Source organism: Ischnura elegans, chromosome 9 (assembly GCF_921293095.1).
Source record: "Ischnura elegans chromosome 9, ioIscEleg1.1, whole genome shotgun sequence".
Taxonomy (NCBI): domain Eukaryota; kingdom Metazoa; phylum Arthropoda; class Insecta; order Odonata; family Coenagrionidae; genus Ischnura; species Ischnura elegans.
Genome location: NC_060254.1, coordinates 79,131,258 through 79,153,014, shown reverse-complemented (window position 1 = coordinate 79,153,014; position 21,757 = coordinate 79,131,258). Strand labels below are relative to the sequence as shown.

Below are 21,757 nucleotides of genomic sequence, written 5' to 3'. Positions count from 1 at the left end.
AGTCTTTAAAAGTCGCTTCGCATCTCTAAACGAAGTTACGATTGGTTTTTAATTTCTTCAAAACTTTCAACGCAAATACAGTTTCGCGAAGGAGATGAGGTTAATATGATATTTTTCCCATCAAGAATGCTAATGTATTAAAAACTCCACGAAAAATCACGATGCATTGAAACAGTGGCGCAGGGGGGTGCTTCGGAGATAACCCCGCCGCCCCCCAGAGCTCTGAGAATTTTTCAATAAAAATTTTTTAATGTGGCAAATTGTGCAACTAATATTAGGGGGATGGATGACTCGCAAAAAATATCAAACTATTCACATAGCCTTAATTTACCATTTTGAACCATTTTTCTAAAAATAAATTCTGGGGAAGGGACCCCGCACTTGCCGGTTACCCTAGCGGGTATTACCCCCAGACCACCCAATATCAGTTGCGCGTATAAAGCCCCCTAGCCTTAATTCCTAGCTGCGCCCCTGCGTTTAAGTTACATTTATCTTTCAGCAAATGATAATGCATATGAGCCATGATATGCAGTTTATGGATTTAGCTCCCCTGCGACTAAGAATTTTAAAAAAATATATTACTATGAAAAAATCTATCAATGGTCAAAATTAAACAGTGCGGATATATAAATATGTTCAAATTACCGAAAAGGCAGTTCATCAGCAACATTAAAAAATGGCTCCCAACTACTAAAGAAGAGGAATGAATATACTGAATACGACATTCAATAACGTAAAACAACACCTTGACTCCAAAAATTTCCAAATGAAATCTCTTCCTATACTGTGATTGATAATTTTATTTTGGTAATGCAATGAACCCAGGAAAAAATGCAAAAATTACATTCACTTAAACTTACTCCTTTCTTAAAGCAAGTAGGTAAATTAAAAACAATCATTAAATTATCAAACAGGAGCCAAGATATTAATGAGCAATAATATCTGCACTCACAAAACAATTTAACTCTAAGTTTAGAAAGTTACTCAAGGAAATAGGCGATCTCATCACCAAAATAATATTTTATAGCAGAAATATCGTATGAAGGTTATGTCTAGGTTACCTCTATCCAGGACAAGGGTATTCGTATTTGCACAGTTGCCAATTGTAATGATCCTCGACGTGAATTTCATTGCGAGCTTTTTCCAGGGTATGCGGACATAAATAAATAATTAATTGCATCCAAGTAATCACAAGCAATCACATCGTAAGCACAACTATAAAAGTAACCGTGCACACCTTGGAATATATAAGTTAAAAGCCCCGTTTAATAATAAATTGTACTTGATATCAATATAAACATTAGCTAAAACATTCCCATGCAACAACGCCCGCTTCCCCATTAAAAAAATACAAATTAGTGTTTTAGCGAGACGGTCACGGAAACTAGTGAATCGTGCACTAAAATGCCAAATTTACCGGAGGAAACACCGCACGAAGAGCTTTTAACGTAAGACTTTCGCATCCCCGATATCATCCCTGGAAATCAGACGAGGCAATTTTAAGCCACCAGAAAGACCCACGATCACGCAAACGGCGGACGGCTTGTTTATGGATTTCAACGGAGCCATCAAAAAACTGCAGGCCAAAAATAGTACTCACTGACGCCGTCGTCGTCGCGACTGTCAGCATAGATTTTTTCCCTCTCAGGGTCGCAATCGTCCGGAGGGAATCCCGAGTTGCCATCCAGTTCATCAGAGTGAATAATGGGGACGCAGGACACGCGTGGCAGACCTCTCCTCATGCAGCAGGTAGATACGAATGAAAAGCGCCTTCATTAGCCGATGCGGGGAAGTCCGCGATTACCCATTGTGATGCGGCGAAAACAGAGGACTATCGCTCGCCTCCTGACCTGACCCCTTTCTGTCCTATTGTTTAAAGGGCCTTTGAACATCACTATCAATATCCTTCCCTCATCGACCACAGCTAAATGGACATCAGAATCAGTGGCGCAGCGAGGGGGGGGGGGGGGTTTGGAGGGTTAACCCCCCCCCCAGATCTCAGAGAAATTTTTAAGTTTAATCCATTTTACTTAATTGGATTGATATTGCTAATAGAATGGTGTAAGGATTAATAAAATATCCCTCAGGAAGTCGTAAAACTCACCATTTTGAACCGTTTCTCTTTGTTATTCCGCAATTTATTAATCTCTCACCTACCGCTTATCCTGGTGGGTATTCCATACCCCCACACATCCCGGTATTATTAGTTGCACCTAAACCCCCCCCCCCCCCCCCCCCCGACTTAATTCCTAGCTGCGCCCCTGATCAGAATAATCGATGCCGTCATTCGTGGAAGGAATGCGGCCGATGATCAGTTTGCTGAGATCCGACCTGGAGTGTTGGCTTACCACTATGTGGACCCCAGTTCAAATCCCAGCGGGGGCAGACATCCTGAAAGTTAACGCCCATTATTCGTGAGTCTATGACGTCGTTGAAGATCCGGTTCATTATCTCGTTCGGAGAGAATCGCTCATTGAGGGTAGAAATCGTTCACAACAATATAGACAATAACTGTTGACAACAATGTCAACAACAACTTTTCACAACAATATATCTCGAGACACGCGGCAGACCTCTCATAATGCAGCAGGTAGAATCGAATGAAAAACGCCATCATTAGCCGATGCGGCGAAGTCTGTGACCACCCATTGTGGAACGTCAGAAACATAGGTGACCCCTTTCTGTTTTTTTGTTTCAAGGGCCTTTGAATATCACTACCAATATCCCACCATTGACTGCCGCAAAATGGGCATCAGAATAATCGAAGCTGCCAAAAGTTAACAGGAAATGGCATTGTATATAGTATTTCAACTTTCCCTCGTCCATGATTCCTTTCCATAAAGGTCGCTCGTAGAAATTGAACAATATTAGATTCTGACCTCGTTACCTGGCTATGGGTACGGGTCATTCTGAAGAAACAAGTTGTGCATCACTAGCATATTTCAATGGATTATTAAAGACGGCCATAGGAACAACTTAACTGAATAATATCTTTACAATCGTGAGGAGAAAATTTTCTTGACGGAAATGGATTATGCATTCGTCCGTCGGATGGGACGCTAAGCTGTAAGCAGTGGCGCCGACTCCATGGGGCCTGAGGGAGCCTAAGCCCCCTCATAAGTTCGTTATGGGTGTGAGGAAAAATGCATCAGGCTTTTCGATTTTCCCCGGAGTGTCCAGATATCGAGATTCGAGTTATCAGGGTTCTGATTTTGATCATATGACTCTTCTAAAATGCTTAAAAAAACTTAAAACTCACTACTTATAAAATTTCCTGGGGCAAGATCCCCGGTTTGGGCCCCGCCAATATTTTTTGTTAGTCGGCTGTAAGTCCCCTTGGCGCCTTTCGTTAAGATCAGCCTAGTGGCGCAAATGACCTTAAGCCGGTATGACACTTTCCAATTTATTGGCCAATAAATCGATGCGCAATATTGTTAAATATATACGGCGCTACTTATCGTATTACACGTATCAATATTTTCACCAATATTGGTCGAAATAGTGTTCAAATGTCCCGCCAGAGAACCCCATTGCATTTCGATAATTTTACGTTGTTCAAGCATTAGTGAGGTTTGTACGCTTCAATCAAGGGTATCACAACTTTTTTCGTCCACATTTTAGAAAATTCAAGCAAATTTTAGGAAAAAAAGCAATGTTTTACAGCCAAACCTGATGTTTTACACAGGGATTCTCGTTTTGGCCACTAGGAGTCAACGTAACTGACTTCATATTGGAGATTGGAAGCAAGAAAATAGAACCTGTTCTAAATTCAAAATTGGGCAAGAAATTGTGTCCAATATTGTGAAAAGGATATTGGCCTAGAAATTGGTGTGTGTCCGTTGGACCACAATCCAATATCCAATGGATTGGCCAATAAATTGGGAAGTGTCATACGGGCTTCAGACTCCTTGCACACACACCGATTTTGGACAGTCGGTAAAAATCCACCGTCCACATTCGAATAGTGTACTATTAGAGGAAATAGGAGCTTACACCTCGACAGACCACGACCCGCTACCGATAAAAAGTCGGTTGATCACGACACCCAAGCAGTAGCTCGTTTGACCGTTTAAAATTCGTGCATTTGCAAGCAGTGCTCCAGCGATAAATTATCGGCCGGTTTGTTTACCGACCGGCCAAAAAAGGTCTGGATGTGCAAGAAACCTTAAATGTCGGTCACCCCTTCCAAATATCATATCATCCATACATACATACTTAATAGGAAAGTCACGAATGAGTCTTTCGCACTTATTAACCTTTTTCTAATAGTAGGTTATTTATTAATACCGTTAGTAAATTAAATTTTTAAAACTTATGTTCACACTTAACAGAAAAAATACTTCAAAAAAAGGATAATATCAGAAAAAATGTACAAAAGTGAAAGAAATTCGCATCTGCGATTTCAAGTGCAACGATAAAAAATTAAAAAAATCAAAAATAAATAACCAGTTTCGTAGTGAGAAAAATGCATGAAATTTTACTCAACGCATTATATGTCAATTTATGTCATCATTTCAAGTAATTTCTTTAAAAAATGATTTATTTTATGTTATTTTCACACAAACATCACATCCAACTGACAACGGAAACATATGCGCGATTTTTTTATAATGTCTACGTGAACTGACTGGTCGGAGTGAGTTTCGAGGTATCATTATATAAAATTTCGTTTAATTATTTCCATCCCATGAGCATATTTTAAGGTACATATTTCCAACGGGAGACACTGAAACTGATTTAACTCCATCCGTCTTTCAAAATCCCATTATAATTACAAATCTTTATCCTATGTAACTGTAAATCATGAAACTTTTATTGCGGCTGCACTACAACATTTGGCTAAGAGTATCCTGAATGCAGTTGAAAGGCTGAATCACACGATTATAATATGGTGGTTTCCTATTATTTTTTTACTACCAAAATCGAAAGATTATTAGTAGGAATGTGCTAAGTAGGAATGATGGGGAAAGTCCGTGTGACATCATTCTGATTCCCGCTGCAGCGAGTGAGGTGACCTTGGGGCGAGGCTTGAGCGCTGATACGACACAGGCTGCTAGCAGGTAGCTGAGTACCCTGCTAGCAGATAGCGCTTGGCTTAAATAAGGATTATTAATACCCTATCAAACAAAGGAAACTTTCCGATCATAGGCAATTTTAATAGGTGATTATTAAGAGATATTTCCCTGATCTCTGTGTCTCTTGCATGCATTGGTAATCTCAGACAATGTAAAACTCCTATCTACTCGCATAGAAACTACGTCCCTGTGACGTCACGTGGAGTGGAACCGCATTGGCGCCAATCTGGCCTTTTTCAAATGAGGTTAAAATTGACCGTTGCCATTCGTCTAAACCGGTGGCAGCCAGCATCGCAGCGGCGCACAATATCCTCGCTCCAAGGTCACCTCACACATTAGAATGAAAAAACTTTCACATTAATTTTATTAACACGACCAGTTTCATCGCTGCGCGACATCATCAGGTGCATAAGATGTCCAGCACCCGCCCCCATGTATCCCAGGGTATTTAAGACTGTCATTTCCTGTATATGCACCTGATGATGTCGCGCAGCGATGAAACTGGTCGTGTTAATAAAATTAATGTGAAATTTACAAAGTTTTTTCATTCTAACATGAGACAATTTCACGAAGTTACGCCGCAAACCATTCAATTGGCCACCTCACACGGCGACAGCGGGAACCAGAATGACGTCACACGGAGTTTTACCAGCATTCATACTTAGCCGTTGCGTTTTCGCGCGCTTGAAAATTTTCACTTTTCATTTAATCGCGAAAAATAGATATCGTCGTTTAACCCTAGAAGTGCACACTTCTTTTTTCAATCATAAAGTGCACACTGGGGTCCAGCGGACCCCATAACTTTAAAAATTTTTAATTTCAACCCCCTGATATTTTTTTACTATTAATATAGTAAATATCAATAATAGAAGTGTTTCTTACACAAATATGTAAATATAAGTTATTTAAACATATTAAAATGAAAGTAAAACAATATTTTTCATTCTAAAGACATAAAAATTCTTTAAGAAAGTCACCAATCCTACTTTTATTTACTCTTACTAATGTTTTCGATGTACAGACAAATAGTTTTAACAGCTTAAGTATTACATTGTGTAGTTCATGTAAAAAAATGTTTCATATTTTTTCTTTCCATAAAACGTATTAATTTTAACAATTGAAAACAACGAAATTTTCCTGTGTATTTTTTTAAATATTTTTTTCACAAATTTCATTAGGACTTCCTATTGATCCAAAATGTACATTACTATTATTTATTTTACAGGTAAAATATAAATTTTTAGAAAAAAATGCTTTGTTGTTAATTTCTCACTCCAGTACAGGTAGTACACAGATAACTTCGGTGCTCGTCACACATCGGAGCGCGGCACGATGAGCATATAATTCTTGTTTTTCTGTCTCTATTCCTTGGGCAGAAGCTGCATCGTATTTTGCTTTGAAGGATTTCAGGTTTATCAATTGCTGATATTTCAATTTTTAAAATTTCCGTGATGGTATTCCTAATTGAAGAACGCAGGTTTTTTTTCAAAATCCGTTGATGCAAATGAGGTTTCATGAGTGACAAAGCCAAGTTTTTCAAAAATGTTCTCCGGTTTATTTTTTCATTACTATCAATATGAGACTAAAGAACCATTGCGTTTATACCAGGTTGGTCTAGCATGCCATAGAAAATCTGTATTGGCCATTGAAGGGTTTTTCTGGCTGTTGTATATTCATGACACAGTTGATCAAATGTGTCTGTTCCTCCTTTAGTGGCATTATACATGCAAATAATCTCGGGCTTTCCATTGTCTTCATTTATAGCTCCATCCAAATGAAAAGATGACAACAAAAGCACTATTTTATTTCTTTTCGGTGTGAAAGACACCTGGGTCATGTCAGGGTCAAAGGCAAATCGTGAAGATTGAACAACAGCACTTCTTGTAAAATCCACTGGAATTTGACGCTTGTTTTTACAAATTTTCACCATCGTTATTGAATAATCTTTTAGCATCTTCTTTACAAGCTCAACAGAAGTGAACAAATTGTTGCACGTAATATTTCTATTCGTGCCATGAATTGGTGTTGACAATGTCCGTTCATAATATGTCGGAAAAGTTTTATCTGGATTGGTAACTACTTTTCCTATGTAAGGACAGGCATTTACCATGTAAAACGTTTTTGCATCATTCATCATTACAATTTTTATGCAATACTTATCTGGCTATCCTTTCATATATATCCGAAAGGGGCAACGGCCTCGAAAACCGAGAAGTTGTTCATCTACAGTACAATACTCATGAAAAGTGTAATATTTCTTGCAATTATCTAAAAACCCTTCCCAAATTTCACAAACTGACGCAAAATTATCGATCGTTCTACGCTGCATTCTGGTGTTTTTATCATCAAAACGCAAGGTTGACAGCAAAAACAGGAATCGGTGCAGAGAGACATGGTGCTACGTAGATCCAAACTCAGTTGACCACAGTTCATACAAATTTGTGTTGCACGTCTTCTCCACCCCAGAAAAATATAGAAGTCCAGAAAAAGCCTCAATCTCCTCAACATCTACATCACGGTGATACGATTGAGGAATTGTGACATTTTGACGCTGCCATTGTATTTCCTCATTTGTGTGCGTCATTATTTTATTTCGTAAAGCGCTATCCAACAGTAATTCCCAAGCTTGCCGGGGAGTTTTGACGTCGCGCGCTGCTCCTTTTGGTCCAGGCAGATCCGAAACCAAATTTCGCTCTCTCTATCGATCTCCAAATGATATCAAACGTCAATGTTTGATGAATAGTTTACTATTATGAGTAATATATGTTCAAAAATATTTCTCTACAATCCATTCCATTGAAGTTTGTTCGTACGTCTTTCACTCCGAAATTCTTAAATTATTTGCAAAAGAGGAAACCAAGATATTTCACAAAAAAAGTTGATGCCCTCAAAAATCCCAAAGTGATAAAAAATGATAAATGGCATTTTAATTACTTTAAACGTATAAATACGATTATAACAAATGTATTTGCAGCAAAAAAGGCAATAAACATATGTGTTAATTTTTTTTTCGCAATTTCAAAAAAATTTCATGAAGTGCACACTGGGGTCCAATGGACCCCAGGCCATTTTCAATATTAAATTATAAAGCAATAAGCGCGTTAAAAAAATCACCACACACTAGAAACTTTTACTAAGATATAAAAGGAAATTTACATTGGTATGAGCTTTCAATATTTTGTGCATTACAAAAGTTACAGCAAAGAAAAAAACTCCTGGGGTCCACCGGACCCCAGTGTGCCCTTCTAGGGTTAAAAATCTAAAAGCGTGAAATGCGTACTCCAGGAGTAATAATCTTTCGATTTAGGCAATAAAAAAATAATAGGTAACCACCCTATTGTCGCGGAAACCATCGCAAGTACAGTCCAATCAGAACGCATGGCCCCTAAAAATGATTGTAACTCAACGCTTGGCTTTTAATTTAATGGCTGCTGCAAAAACGGAAAGTGACGGAATAAGTGACGAAAAACTGGCGGCGGAAATTACCACGGGATTCAGAAAATCATTCTCAAAATCAAAAATATAAAGCACGTATGGGTACTTCTGGGAGGAATGACTTAAGGTGCGTTTACACCGTGTAACATGTTATACAAAAATGCTACATGTAACAAATTACTTGTAACATTTGTTTTATATAACAATTGTTGTATAACAAGAGTCCATCGGAGCCAAAAATGCACAAATAAAATGTTACAGATTCAGTCCTAGCCCACCCGTCAACTGGCTATGCCCACCATTAGCCTCACCTCTTTTCTGCAACATGTTACACATTTTCCCACTTCATGTGGGATACAAAAAACTTGTTATATAACACGAATTTTGGTTTAAATGTTTAATTTGGAACAAAATGTTACATGTAACTTGTAACACGGATTTGTAACTTTTTCGTAAAACATGTTTTACGTAACTTGTTTATGCAACATGATATTTAGTGTAAGCGCACCTTAAGTTACGGACACATAATAATCTCATACAGAAGCAGAATATTCAGCCAGCAGAAATTTCCGTAATATTGCCAAAAGCTAACTTGATGAAGACGAGCTTTCTCACCTTATACATTAAAAAATGAGTAAACTTCATCCACGAAAGTTGGAAGTAATTCTACTAAATTTAAACTCTGGTGGGGGCGAAGGGGTACGTAATTGATTGCCTCAATCACCATTTTTGTAAATTTTCTGTAACGATAGAACGGACATAACAAAGCAATTGCAAAGCGGCCATTGCATGGATATTTTCATGAACAAAACGGGGTCACCATGGCTCTCATCAAAATTTTTTCGAATCTCATGGGTGTAAACTCAGCTAAAAACTCAATTATGAGAGCTAATTAAACGCACATTCGCCATAGGCGCGGTGCTTTTTCGTGTAATTACCATGCGAGACTCAAATTGATCACACATCAACATTCGGGTAATTTTTTAATCAGAGAATTTAATAGAGAGGCTGAATTATTCACCTCGACGTGGACTGCAACCGAGATATTTCTTAAGTAAAAACTCTGTAACCAACTGAAGCTACCGAGGGATCAATAAACATACGTTATGGATATTTGAGACTTCTGAATAACTTTATGGATGGATTTCTGGACTCATTCCGTGAAATAACGTGAATATAATGCCTCCGTGCACAATATCAGCTAGATCTGTCACGCAAGAGTTCACTGTATATAATTTTGTAGAAAAGCACTATCAGCGACATTAACTTCACTGAGTATTTTCCAGCACAGGTACTACACCGCCAAAGATAGCAATTCATAGTATCCCTTAGAAAACTCACCATTGAATTCAAGCCGCATTGTGAAAAGAGGGAAAAATTACACGCACGAGTTACAAGAGAACTTATTTCACCACGTAGAAATTGGATAACTTTATAGGACGAGAGTTTTACTGCCATTCCACCAAAGGATAAAGGTGAAGCTATACAAAAATGGGATGGACAAAATCCAAGTCTAATAACTTATTTCGGCGCCACCATCTGTATCTCGAAACCGTCAGACACCTTTTTTTCTGAATCGTAGGTCACTACCAAATAATGGATGGTATGCGTGAAATTTTGGAAACATAGAATAGAAAATTAAAACATTTACCTCGCGAACAATTATAAATCCTGATAATTCTACTTTTATTTATTTAACTCAGTCAAAATTAAGGATACCTAAAGACGTAAAGGCGTATAACCTAACGTAGTTCGGGACACATATCAGTGAATTGAATTTTCTTGTTCTCGGATGTAGCATAAAATAGGACAACCTTAGAAGACACCATTTAGCCACATTGTAACACGAGTTAGAGCTTTGGGCAATTTCTGGAAGTTTATAACAGCAATGCAGTGAATTGGTGAGCGTTTAATTGCAAAGAAATAAAGGATAAGCGAATTAAGATAAAATTGAGTGTAAATTGAAGGGCGAATCCAGGATTATATTCTGGGGTACACAAGGGTCTTACAGGCAAACTGCCTACGTACGCTATCAAATTACTTATTTTATTTATTCATTTAATGCAGTACAAAAACAGCAAGAGCCTGGATTACAGCGGACTCACAATAACAAGCGAACAATTTACTTATAATAAGCAAAACGAAAGCAACAATGAACAAAATAATATTCAACAGTTTTTACAAATTAATAACAAAGAATGGATCGACTTCATCGGGTGGTGCAAGGAGTAGGGGAAAATTGCGATAGAGACAGTGCAAAATGGATGAGGGATGAAAAAAAGGATAAAAAACTGGAACACATTTGGAATAGGAGTTAATGGAAGAAGAAAGTCTGAATAGAAAAGAGCGTTAAGAGACTGAACGGCGGGACCGGGGGTATTAAGGATTAAGAACAACATATGACAACTACTGTACGAAATATAATTTTAATGTAAAAGTTATTGATATTAAAATATTAATAGATGACATACATAATAACGACAGTTATCTTTTATGTTTACTTTAAACATCTTATACTTTTATTATTAACTCGCGATCAATAGCGGCTAAATCAGTACTACGGATTATTTTCATCTTTGTATGGTATGCTCCCTGTCGCAATAACGAGTTTCTGAATTTCGCGTCATACAATCTCCGTTCGCGACTTTCTTTCTATAGGGATATAACTTCTGATACCTGAATTTACGTACGAAAAAAAGGCTTCATAAAAGTTATTAATACGAAAACATTTATAAATTACATACATAATAGCTACAGTTATATTTTATGTTTACTTTAAACAGCTTATATTTTTATTATTAAACCGCGATTAATGGCGAATAAATCAGCACGGCTTATTTCCATCTTTGCATGGCATACTCTCTGTCGCGCTGTGGTGTCTTAACGATTTTCTGACTTTCTCGTCATACCATCTACTCGCTACCTACTTTTTTCATTTTACTAGAGATATAACTTTTGATACCTGAATTTACGTGCCAAAAAACTCACCTAGGACCCTCTAAATATAAATCTATTACTTATTACACAAAACAAAACGAACGTGATGATAACGGGACAGTATTAAAACTCCTGTCCATTTTTTAAGGGGTGAAGTCAAGAAAAATCCGCCATGTGATGAGGCTTCATGACCAGAGCTCCGAATGATACAAAAGAGGATCCTCAACTAGGCCTCGAGATGTTTCCCACCGCGCATTGAAATAGGTTTACAAAAGTCTCCACTCGCGTCACTGACAGACAAAGTGATCCGATTTTCAAGGGGAAATGAGGTATAATTAGGGGTGTTAACCGAAGTTTATTGGCTTGATGATGTAATCCATCAAATTCATATCTTCCCAATGAAATTCCTCGCAATAGGGTGGTTTCCTGTTATTTTTTATTGCCTATATCGAAAGATGATTTCTCCTGGAGTACGTTTTTCACGCTTTTAGATTTTTAAATGACAATATCTATTTTAGAGCAGCATATATAGGTAGCAGAGTACCTTGCTAGCAGGTAGCGCTTGGTTTAAATAAGGGTTATTAATACCTTATCAAACGAGGGAAACTTTCCGACCTTTGGCAGTTTCAATTGGTGATTATTGAGAAATATTTCCCTGAAGTCTGTGCCTCATGCATACATTGGTAATCTCAGACAATGTAAAACTCCTATCTACTCGTATAGAAACTAGGTCCCTGTGACGTCATGTGGAGTGGCATAGCATGGGCGCCAATCTGGCCTTTTTCAAATGAGGATAAAATTGACCATTGCCATTCGTCTAAACTGGGAATTATAAAACAAAATAATTGGTATATTATGAATACACTAATGGTGGGTAACGAGTCGCAATCAATGCCTTTCGTTTTCTTTGATGAAGGAAACTACCCTATTAAAAACATTACAGAGCTAATTATTGGACAAAAGTGGATAGCGCAGCACTCATCACCGCGCCGCGGACATTTTTGAAAACTAATCAAAATGCGACCGAAGTGGCAACAGAAATCTATGAACCTGGGCGTCCTCTCTGCAGTCCCCTTGACCAGAGCAACGCAGTGCGAGAGTTGACATCCGCCGACAGAGAAACCAGGAACATCACAAGTCAAACAGGTCCGTACTTCGAGAAACGAAACCCGCGTGACAACATTTGACTGCGGTCACGACGAACGTCGATAAACGTCGCCCATTATTTTCTTTTTGTCCGTGATTCGCGTCGTCCTGTCAAGCACAGCACCACCGCACTCGTTCGATGAGCCTGCGCCGTTTGGACGATTAGCATTCAAGCCGGTCATAATAGTACCACGGGAGAGGGATTTCATGAAGCACTTTGTGCGTACAGGGTTTCCACTCTAACCAAATTATAAAATTCACGGTTTTGTCCAGGTTTTCACGGTCTAAATATCGTCAAATTCACGGTCTGAGATAAGCCATTTTAGGCAGAAATATTGATGATGTAACAATCACCGCCCGCACGTTAACTATAAAAGTATCAACCGCAACAGGCGCCGTGAATTCAAACGTGGCAATGATAGTATTATTTCTCATGACGTCACCAATCGTAATCAAAATTTAGGTGAAGCTTAAGGTTGTGAGTGGCAAAATGGAGGGAGCAGTGAGGTAGGGAAGTAAAGACGTGTCTGATTTTTCGCCAAGGTTAATGAAACTTTGTACGCCGATCTTCCAATGACAGGCTCAAGATCAATGTATCGTCATGGAACAAGGCACCAATAAATGCACTTCAAATATACGTGTGGAGATAAATGTGAGGACAGTGCCTGTATGTGGCTCGGCCTTGAAACATGATTGAAATATCTTTTTTTCCTTTTGATCTGTCAATTGTAGTTCTTTTTCTTTAAGTTTGAGAGATTTTTAAGGTTTTATGATGAAATTCGCGGCTATTTCAAGGTTTTTTCACGGTAGACGAAATTCACGGCTTATTCACGGTTATAAGGTTTTCAAGGTTGAGTGGGAACCCTGTGCGTAAGTAACTGAATAGATAGCCAACCCGAGCACATCCATGCAGGGAGGCAGCTAGGAATTAAGACTAGGTGGGTTTTTAAGGGTAAATAATACTGGGGGGGTTTAGGGGGTATGGAGTACACGCCAGCATAAGCGGGAGGTTAAATATAGTACTTTTTATAACAATAATAGTAATAGAAAGTTTGAAGAACTTTGGCTTTGGGAATATTTTGATATTTTGTTCGTGAGTCATTCGTCCCCCTAATATTAGTTACTAAGTTTACCACATTAATATAATTTTATAAAATAAATTCTCTGAGCTTTTTGGGGGTTTTTATCCCCCAAACCCCCCCTCGCTGCGCCACTGCCTCCATGCAATAATATTTTCTCCGACTTATCGCTATTCGCGACACAAACTCCATTTGATACTCACCAAATTTACCCTTTATGGGGGTTTCGCCGTAACTGTACACAAGGTTTCTTGGACGAATATCTTTTTATCATACCACTTATTTTTTTACATAAAGCGACCCGGGCTTCGATGAATAATCATCACCATGAGGCCTCAATTCTTATCTGATTAATTTAATTAAAATAATAAGGCGTAAATTATTAGGTTTTAAATAATTTAATTGCATCAACCAGCTAATAAATATACGCATGATGATGATGATTTTCATCGAAACCCGAGTTGCTTTTTTTTAAATAAGTGTTTAAAGTAATAGATATTCAAATCTTAAAACGGAATACCATATATTTACACAGGAGTAAGTGAACTTGGTAGCCGTGCATACATTGTACAACTCACTAGCTGATTCAACCTAAAGATTATCTTTGGTTAGTTGAGGATAGAGCTCACCATAGGCGGATCTGGGGGGGCACATGCCCTCCCCCCAGACCTGTTACACATATGCAAGATTTTTAATACGCTCCCGTACCATTGCGTTCGTTTTGTATTACGAGGTATCCTTGTGCCCCCCCCCCCCCCCCAGAACTGAATCCTGGATATGGCCTTGCGTGTGGCCCCCCAGAAAGAAATTCTGGATGCGCCCATGGAGCTCACCCCAAATAAGGCCGTACGCTTTTGAACTTCACAGGACTGGGGGCGAATTTATTTCCACGACCCCGAGCACCTCGCTCTTCGAGGATTTTCGTTTGAGGGTGTGCTAAGGTTTCACAAGAGACTTGAACCCGGGACCCCTTCGTTCAGCAGCCAAATGCTCTACACAATAAGCTAATATACTCCCCCAATATACCAACATATCTACGATAAAAACGAATTTTTCCGAAATTGACATTACTTCCCGTATTTAAACGCAGAGGTATTGGTTGATCATGTGATAGGTTGATAGTTTACCTGTATACTTTGTTTGCTGATTACTAAGCTACGATTTTTTTAACATCAATTTTGTATTTTTATTGTACAAAGTTTTATAGTTAGATCATTTTTCATATATAAGTTGACAATATATTTCGCTTAAACGATTACGCGAGGTCATTGATTACAAGTATTGTGTGTTTGCATAAGTAAACCATTTCGCTCATTTATCTTACTGAATAATTACATTCTGTACCTAAAATTTCTGAGTTATCAAAATCGAAAGTGCGGTTTTCATTAACTGCATGATAAACAAGGGCACAGAACTGTATGTTAATTTGAAAAGATGAATTTTGTTCTGAAAACCTATTTCTTTTAGGTATTGAGATGTTTTACCGAAGTTAAAATTCACCACAAACGTGGCAAGGGACCTTATATACAAAAACAAATGAATACAGAGATGAATAAGCAAATTAAAACAGAGAAAATTTATCATCGTTATGCTCACTTATTTATCACAACTTCCCGAAGGCCGACGGTCAGTCAAACCGATGCAGAAGGGAGCGTTGGAAGAGAGGCACGGGAGTGGCATACAACCAACGGCAAAAGAACAAAAGGAATACAAGCAGGGGGCGTCGTCGGGCTGCCGGTAGGGCGTGGGTGGATGAGACATTTAATTAACTCACCTGTGGCGCGACCCTCCGCCGGCCGGGAGGAGCGGTTGATGGCCTCCTCACAACACCCGCCTATGCAGAGCACGGAGGGGGGACCAGGGAGCGGTGCTTGACGGCGCGGACTGTCGGGCTGTGAAGCCTTACCGCTGGCGTGTCAGGAGTGGGGGAGACAGAGGAGGACGATGATGAAAAAAAAGCCTGAGACTTAGTTGTGAGCGGAACGGAGGTAGGAGGGTTTGACTTATGTTTTCCGCGAGGAAAAAAAAAACAGAATAACAACCCTTTCTCCTCCCTGAGCAGCACAACCGTTATCACACCGTGCTTCAAGCGCTGAACACTAAACACAGAACCACTACCACAATACACACTCTCTCCCTATGTTTTTACGATGGGGGATCAAGCAAGGGGAGGGGGCCGAGTACTGACCCTTGAGGTACACCATCCACGGAACACCTTATCGCGCTACCACCCACGCGACCGTCACGACGCACAACCTCTTCTGCAGCCCACTCCTCTTCAAAATAAACACGCACACCCTGAATCACTTGTCCATAAAAAACTCACTCCTACGCACAGGTGCAGAGGACTAGTACACTGAAAGTAGCACTGTTTCTTCCCGGTGAAATTTCTGCAGGAAATCAATTTGAAGGTGGAAAGAAATCCCGCCGAAGCAGAGAAAGTTTGAGAATATAGAGATGGCGGAAAACTAGAAAATACGACAAACTGAATCGTTGTTATAATAATCTACACCGAGCTGAATAAAACGAAGTGTCGGATTCTTAGATGACGATGGGACACAGCTGACCTAATCACTTTTGCAATAATTGCTGTCCACGTCCACTCTTCGATCTCGGAGGAATACGGTAGAATGAGTGAAATGACACTGCGGGGCAGGACTCAGTCGGAACCCGGAAGAGAGGAGATATCACCGGAGTCAGAGAGGGAGACGTGCTAGTCAAGCGAAAGGAAATAAGTAGCAGGTGAACCGTAAGAAAGGAGAGGTGTAACAGAGGAGTAAAGAATCTAATCTTGACACTTCGGATGAGGCGGTAGACATTGAAGGCGAAATGATTCTCCCATTTAACCAGGACTCCACGTCACTGGCAGGTAATGACTTTTACTTATATGTTCACATGCTAGTCGCCATGGAATGGCGGCAATGAAAGACCAATGACTGACGAAACAAAGCTAGAAATATAAGCCGGAAGGACTAAAGGATCCGGATGAAGAAATGGACAAATTTTACACGAAACCGATTTTATAATATTTCCAAGACTTCGATCTTTATACAGAGGAACCGCGGCGAGGTTAACAAAAAAATATTGACGCTAGACTTTAGAAGAATGGAAAAAGTTCATTTATATTTGAGTAGTTTTGACATAGATTTGATCTCCCGCAACATGGCAGCAAATGGATTGGGAAAACGAAGGAAAATGAATGAGAACGAGAATAAATAAAAAATGTGAAATTTTGTGACAGGATTACTTTTAGATAGGTATACCGAGATGTGGACTGAATCTGGAATTTAGGTGGAAAATTCTATATCAATAAATATCCACCAGGAATTCGGCTAGGGGCAGTTAAAAGATCATGCCTCGATAATGGTAAAATCCCGATAGCACGAACCTTTCCCTAAGTATATCACAGATCAGGGAAGATAATGAGTAGGTTGGTACAGTAGGTCTGGCGACGTAAAGCAAACTTTTTGGTTGTGTAGGTTTGGCGACGTAAAGCAAACTCAACAGCCGGCACGGTACATAACTCCTCATGGAAAGAGTTATTAAATTAATTACAACGTCCAACACACATGCAATTACACTAGCATATAAACCTTAAAATAGAAGTCCTTTTTATCGATGTTCTTTCAGCGCCTCTAATTACAGGCGGACTTATCCCACAAAAACAGAACTCAAACCTGGTCGGATGATATTATGGCAGATTTTCAAACAGCACAGACCACTTCACTGAAACTTTAAATCGACTACTTCTCTGGCTATAAACACCGCACTTATCGCCTGGTCTCAGTATGATTGATGCAGGAATAACTTTTACACAACTTGACACATTAACTTTTACGCAAACAATATGAATGGCTTAAATAACAACTCGCAGATGGTCCGAGAAATGAGTATTCCGTACCAGAGGTAACTACCAAATTTTTCACGTTACAATCGGGCATGACCTCCTTGTCCATACCAGGTAAACTTGCACATTACACGGGCGAGACATTTCACACTCTCTGGTTCATGATAAGTCGAAACTGCGAGTGAATAGAAGGCGCTACAAGAGCTTTCATCCTGATATTTAGACTTGATGAGTAGCTACGAAAAATGTCTGCATTCTTGCCCTCACTGCCTTCTATTCCTCAGGAAAGGTCGAAAATTAATATTCCCCATGTGAATCGAGCGAAGATTGGTCACAGAGGAAAACGAAACACCACTTAGTTTCGCCAATGATGACAAACTTCACACTGTTTTGGGTCGGTTCGTCCAGCGGATCATGTCTCACCAATCTCTCTGGTCACACGAAACTTATTTTGCTGAAATTTACATTACTCCCACAGCAGCACTTGACGAATAATATTTTGTGAGGGCGATTCCTGTATAAATAAACATTTCGACACGAGTTTCCACCGAAGATCCAAGTTTGGATAGAACTTTCTAGAGGTTTTTTTCGTTTATCTACATAGTCACACGAAACTTATTTTGCGGGACCTTACACTATTTGCACAGCAGCACTTGTAGAATAATATACTTTTGAGAGCGAGAACTGTATAAACACTTTGAAACCGTAGATCCAAGCTCGGATAGCACTTGATGAATTGTTTTTTTTTAACGACGATCGTTCGGAAACTTCAACGCGCGAATAAAACTGTTCAAACCCCACTATAATTGGCACTATGTTAACAACGATATCCAGATCAGCGAGGTCGGACGGTCGCGGTCCGCTGCTGTTTGGCTGCCGTCGATTGCCGGGGCGACCGCCGTGAGGTGGCGCGCGCGCGCGATCGAGAGGTTCGCCCCCTCTTGGGCTGTTGACGGAACGGCTCGGAACCGCAAACTCGCCAGACACCTGACTGCTGCGAAGCGAAGAGAGGGCACGGGAGGCGGGCGCCTACTCGATCCCCCTCCCCTCCTATAAAACCGCTCCCCCTCCTGCCGCCACTGCAGCGCCGCAACTTCCCCTCCCATCCCTCGTGTTATTTCCCGCCATCCGCCCCCACCACCGAGCCAGTTCGGACTGCGTGCGCAGGTGCGACTGTGTTTGTCTTCCCCGAGCCACCCCCGCTTTTCCATGTGCACACATCACAAACCCCCTCTACTCCTTTCTTGCTCTCTTTGTGTCTCCCTCTCTCGTCTTCCTACGCCGGCGGGTCTTATAAAGAAAGAGGAGCATAAGGAGAATACTAGACGGGAAATAGACTGCATAACGTGAAGATTAAACCTCAAGCCGATGTCCCGCGGTCAAATTTGCATCAAAATTTGATGCAACTGACGCGCACCCTGTCCCACGCTCAAAATTTCATCCAACTGGCTTTTGGTCCTATCGCTATTTCATCGCCTGGTGTGGTCCTAAAAGTAAAAATGAGCAAAAATTGGTCTCGATAGGCGATGGAAACTCTCAACTAAGAAATCCGTAATAATGAGTTGATCTTTAATAAGAAGGAAGCGATCTTTAGAATCGCAATACAAGGAGGGATGCTATGGAAAGAATAAAAGATTTACTCTAGGTATAGAGGCCGAATTCTACAGGTTAGCTTTGTGGAGGGCATAAAATGCGAGCGAGCGAGCAGCTGGAGAAATGACTAATATGGAATGACGATTATACCTGTGAAACACTACAGCTGCCCGTTTCTATCACTATGATTATAGGATAAGGACCTTATTTTAGCAACTGTTCGATTGGGAGAGAAAAAATGTGATTTAAATGCACGTTTACAGCACTATTCATAACATCTTCTCAACCACAATGTCCATCATTTATTAATAACATTTTCCTCGCGGGAATAAATTGGCCTCACGTTTGTATCCTGGCGTTTTATTCTGCCCTCAACCTTGCTGATAACGGACATGAAAATATCCTCACTTATCGTCAATCATTATCGATAATATACGGCAACATCGGCGACCAACTCCTTCTCTAACATGTTTAGCACGCTTATTCCAACGCTTTCATACCCACTTTCCAGCCAAGGCCAAGTTCAGCATTCCTTCTTTTTTCTTTTTTTTTCCCTCTTTCATGTTCGAGAGGCCTGTTCAGACAATTTCGCCTGCTAGAAAAGACAGAACTCTTCACTTCCACAAGCTTCCAAATTTGTTTACATAAATATCGTCTTTCGTTTGTTTTTCGTCCAAATGAGATGCACCGTGGGACACCCCCGTCCCGGTGCATCAAAATATTTGCATCAAAATTTTTGGTCCAAAAGTTTTGATGCAAATTTGACCGTGGGACACCGGCTTCAGAAGTAGTCGCGTCAAGGGCGTATCCAGGATCAAAACTAGGGGGGTGGGGGGGAGGTGCAAGTCATGGTTGTTGAAGTTGTAGGTAAGATTCAAGTATGGAAAAAGTGAATGAAATCAACATTTTTAGGGAACAATAAAAGCTTTTTATTAGTTTTTAAAATTAATTGCTTGAAAAAATATTATTTTCCTTAAAGACATTTGATATTTTTGCTTTTAGGGGGGGGGGCAGCTGGCCCTTCATGCCCCTCGTTAGGTCACGTCGAGACTATATGACGTGATGATGCTTTTTTAATGAATAAAACTTATAACTCATGACCTCAGGCTTAACTGTGGAAAACCTTTATGGAAAATGGAAGAACTTCTTACCTATCAGGGAAAATGAAACAGCTTCACTAATATATATTCGAAAAAGCACGGCCTGGATTTCATAACATGAACCTTGAACTTACTTTGCGGGACTTCAAACTATTTACACAGCAGCACTTTGATGCATAATATTTTTGTGATATTTTGTTTATATCTCAAAACTACCTATATCCATTATCATTTTAAGCCCTGATGAAGGCTTACAAATAAAATGAAACTGTGCATTTTTTTAAATTTTCAACACAAGACCTACGCTACAAAAAAACTTTATTTTCTATTAACTATTAAGTAGTGGCATCGCTCCTTCGGCTCTGTATGAGCCGATAAGCATTTTTTAGCTATTAAAACTTGCATTCACTTGAATACTTTAGCAATTTTTCCCATGTAATCTCATAAGGTACTTTTTCCATCCATGCTAACTTTGCGTCCGGATACATGCATAATATATCACAATTAGCGTTTTGACCCGACGCGATACTCTACTAAAAAAAACTGCTCTACGACTCGTCGCGAGCGTTTGTGATACAATAGGGTGGTTTCCTTTTTATTTTTTATTGCCCAAATCGAAAGATTATTACTCCTGGAGTACGTATTTCACGCTTTTAAGCCGATGTCCCACGGTCAAATTTGCGTCAAAATATTTGCATCAAAATTTGATGCAACTGACGCGCACCCTGTCCCACGGTCAAAATTCCATCCAACTGGCTTATTATCATTATCGTAAACCTCTAGGTAAAGACCTGAAAAGATCGAAACTGGTTGAGTTTTTTCACTAGTACTGTATGGAATACTAAAAGGTTTAGTTTTGAATCTATAATTTCACCATACCGCGAAGTGAATTCACAAAACATTATTTCAAATATATATATACGTTCGTGACCGTCTATTTCATCGCCTGTTGTGGTCCTAAAGGTAAAAATAAGCAAAAATTGGTCTCGATAAGCGATGGAAACTCTCAACTAGGGAATCCGTAATAATGAGTTGATCTTTAATAAGAAGGATGCGATATTAGAATCGAAATACAAGGAGGGATGTTTTGGAAAGAATAAAAGATTTACTTAAGGTATCGAGGCCGAATTCTGCAGGTTAGCTTTGTGGAGGGCATACAATGCAAGCGAGCGAGCAGCTGAAGAAATGACTAATATGGACTGACGACTAACCTGTGTAACACTTCATCTGCCCGTTTCTATCTATATGATTATAGGATAAGGACCTTGTGTTAGCAACTGCTAGATTAGGAGAGAAAAAATGCGATTTAAATGCACGTTTACAGCACTATTTATAACATCTTCTCAACCTTAATGTCCATCATTTATTAATAACATTTTCGTCGCGGGAATAAACTGCCTCACGTTTGAATCTTGGCGTTTAATTCTGCCCTCAACCTTGCTGATAAGGGACATGAAAATATCATCACTTATAGTCAATTATTATCGTTAACATCGGGAACATCGGCGACCAACTCCTTCTCCAACATGTTTAGCATGCTTATTC

The 21,757-nt window shown here is 39.6% G+C and overlaps 1 protein-coding gene across 1 annotated transcript in view; it reads right to left on the bottom strand.

The window, feature by feature from the left end:
* The window catches only part of LOC124165291, a 687,405-nt gene extending 668,911 nt beyond the window's left edge, over positions 1–18,494 (bottom strand). Inside the window, exon 1 of the mRNA XM_046542634.1 lies at positions 15,447–18,494. The gene's annotated coding sequence lies outside the window, so the exon portion shown is untranslated. The remainder of the gene's footprint in view (positions 1–15,446) is intronic.
* Between the last annotated feature and the right edge of the window lie 3,263 nt (positions 18,495–21,757).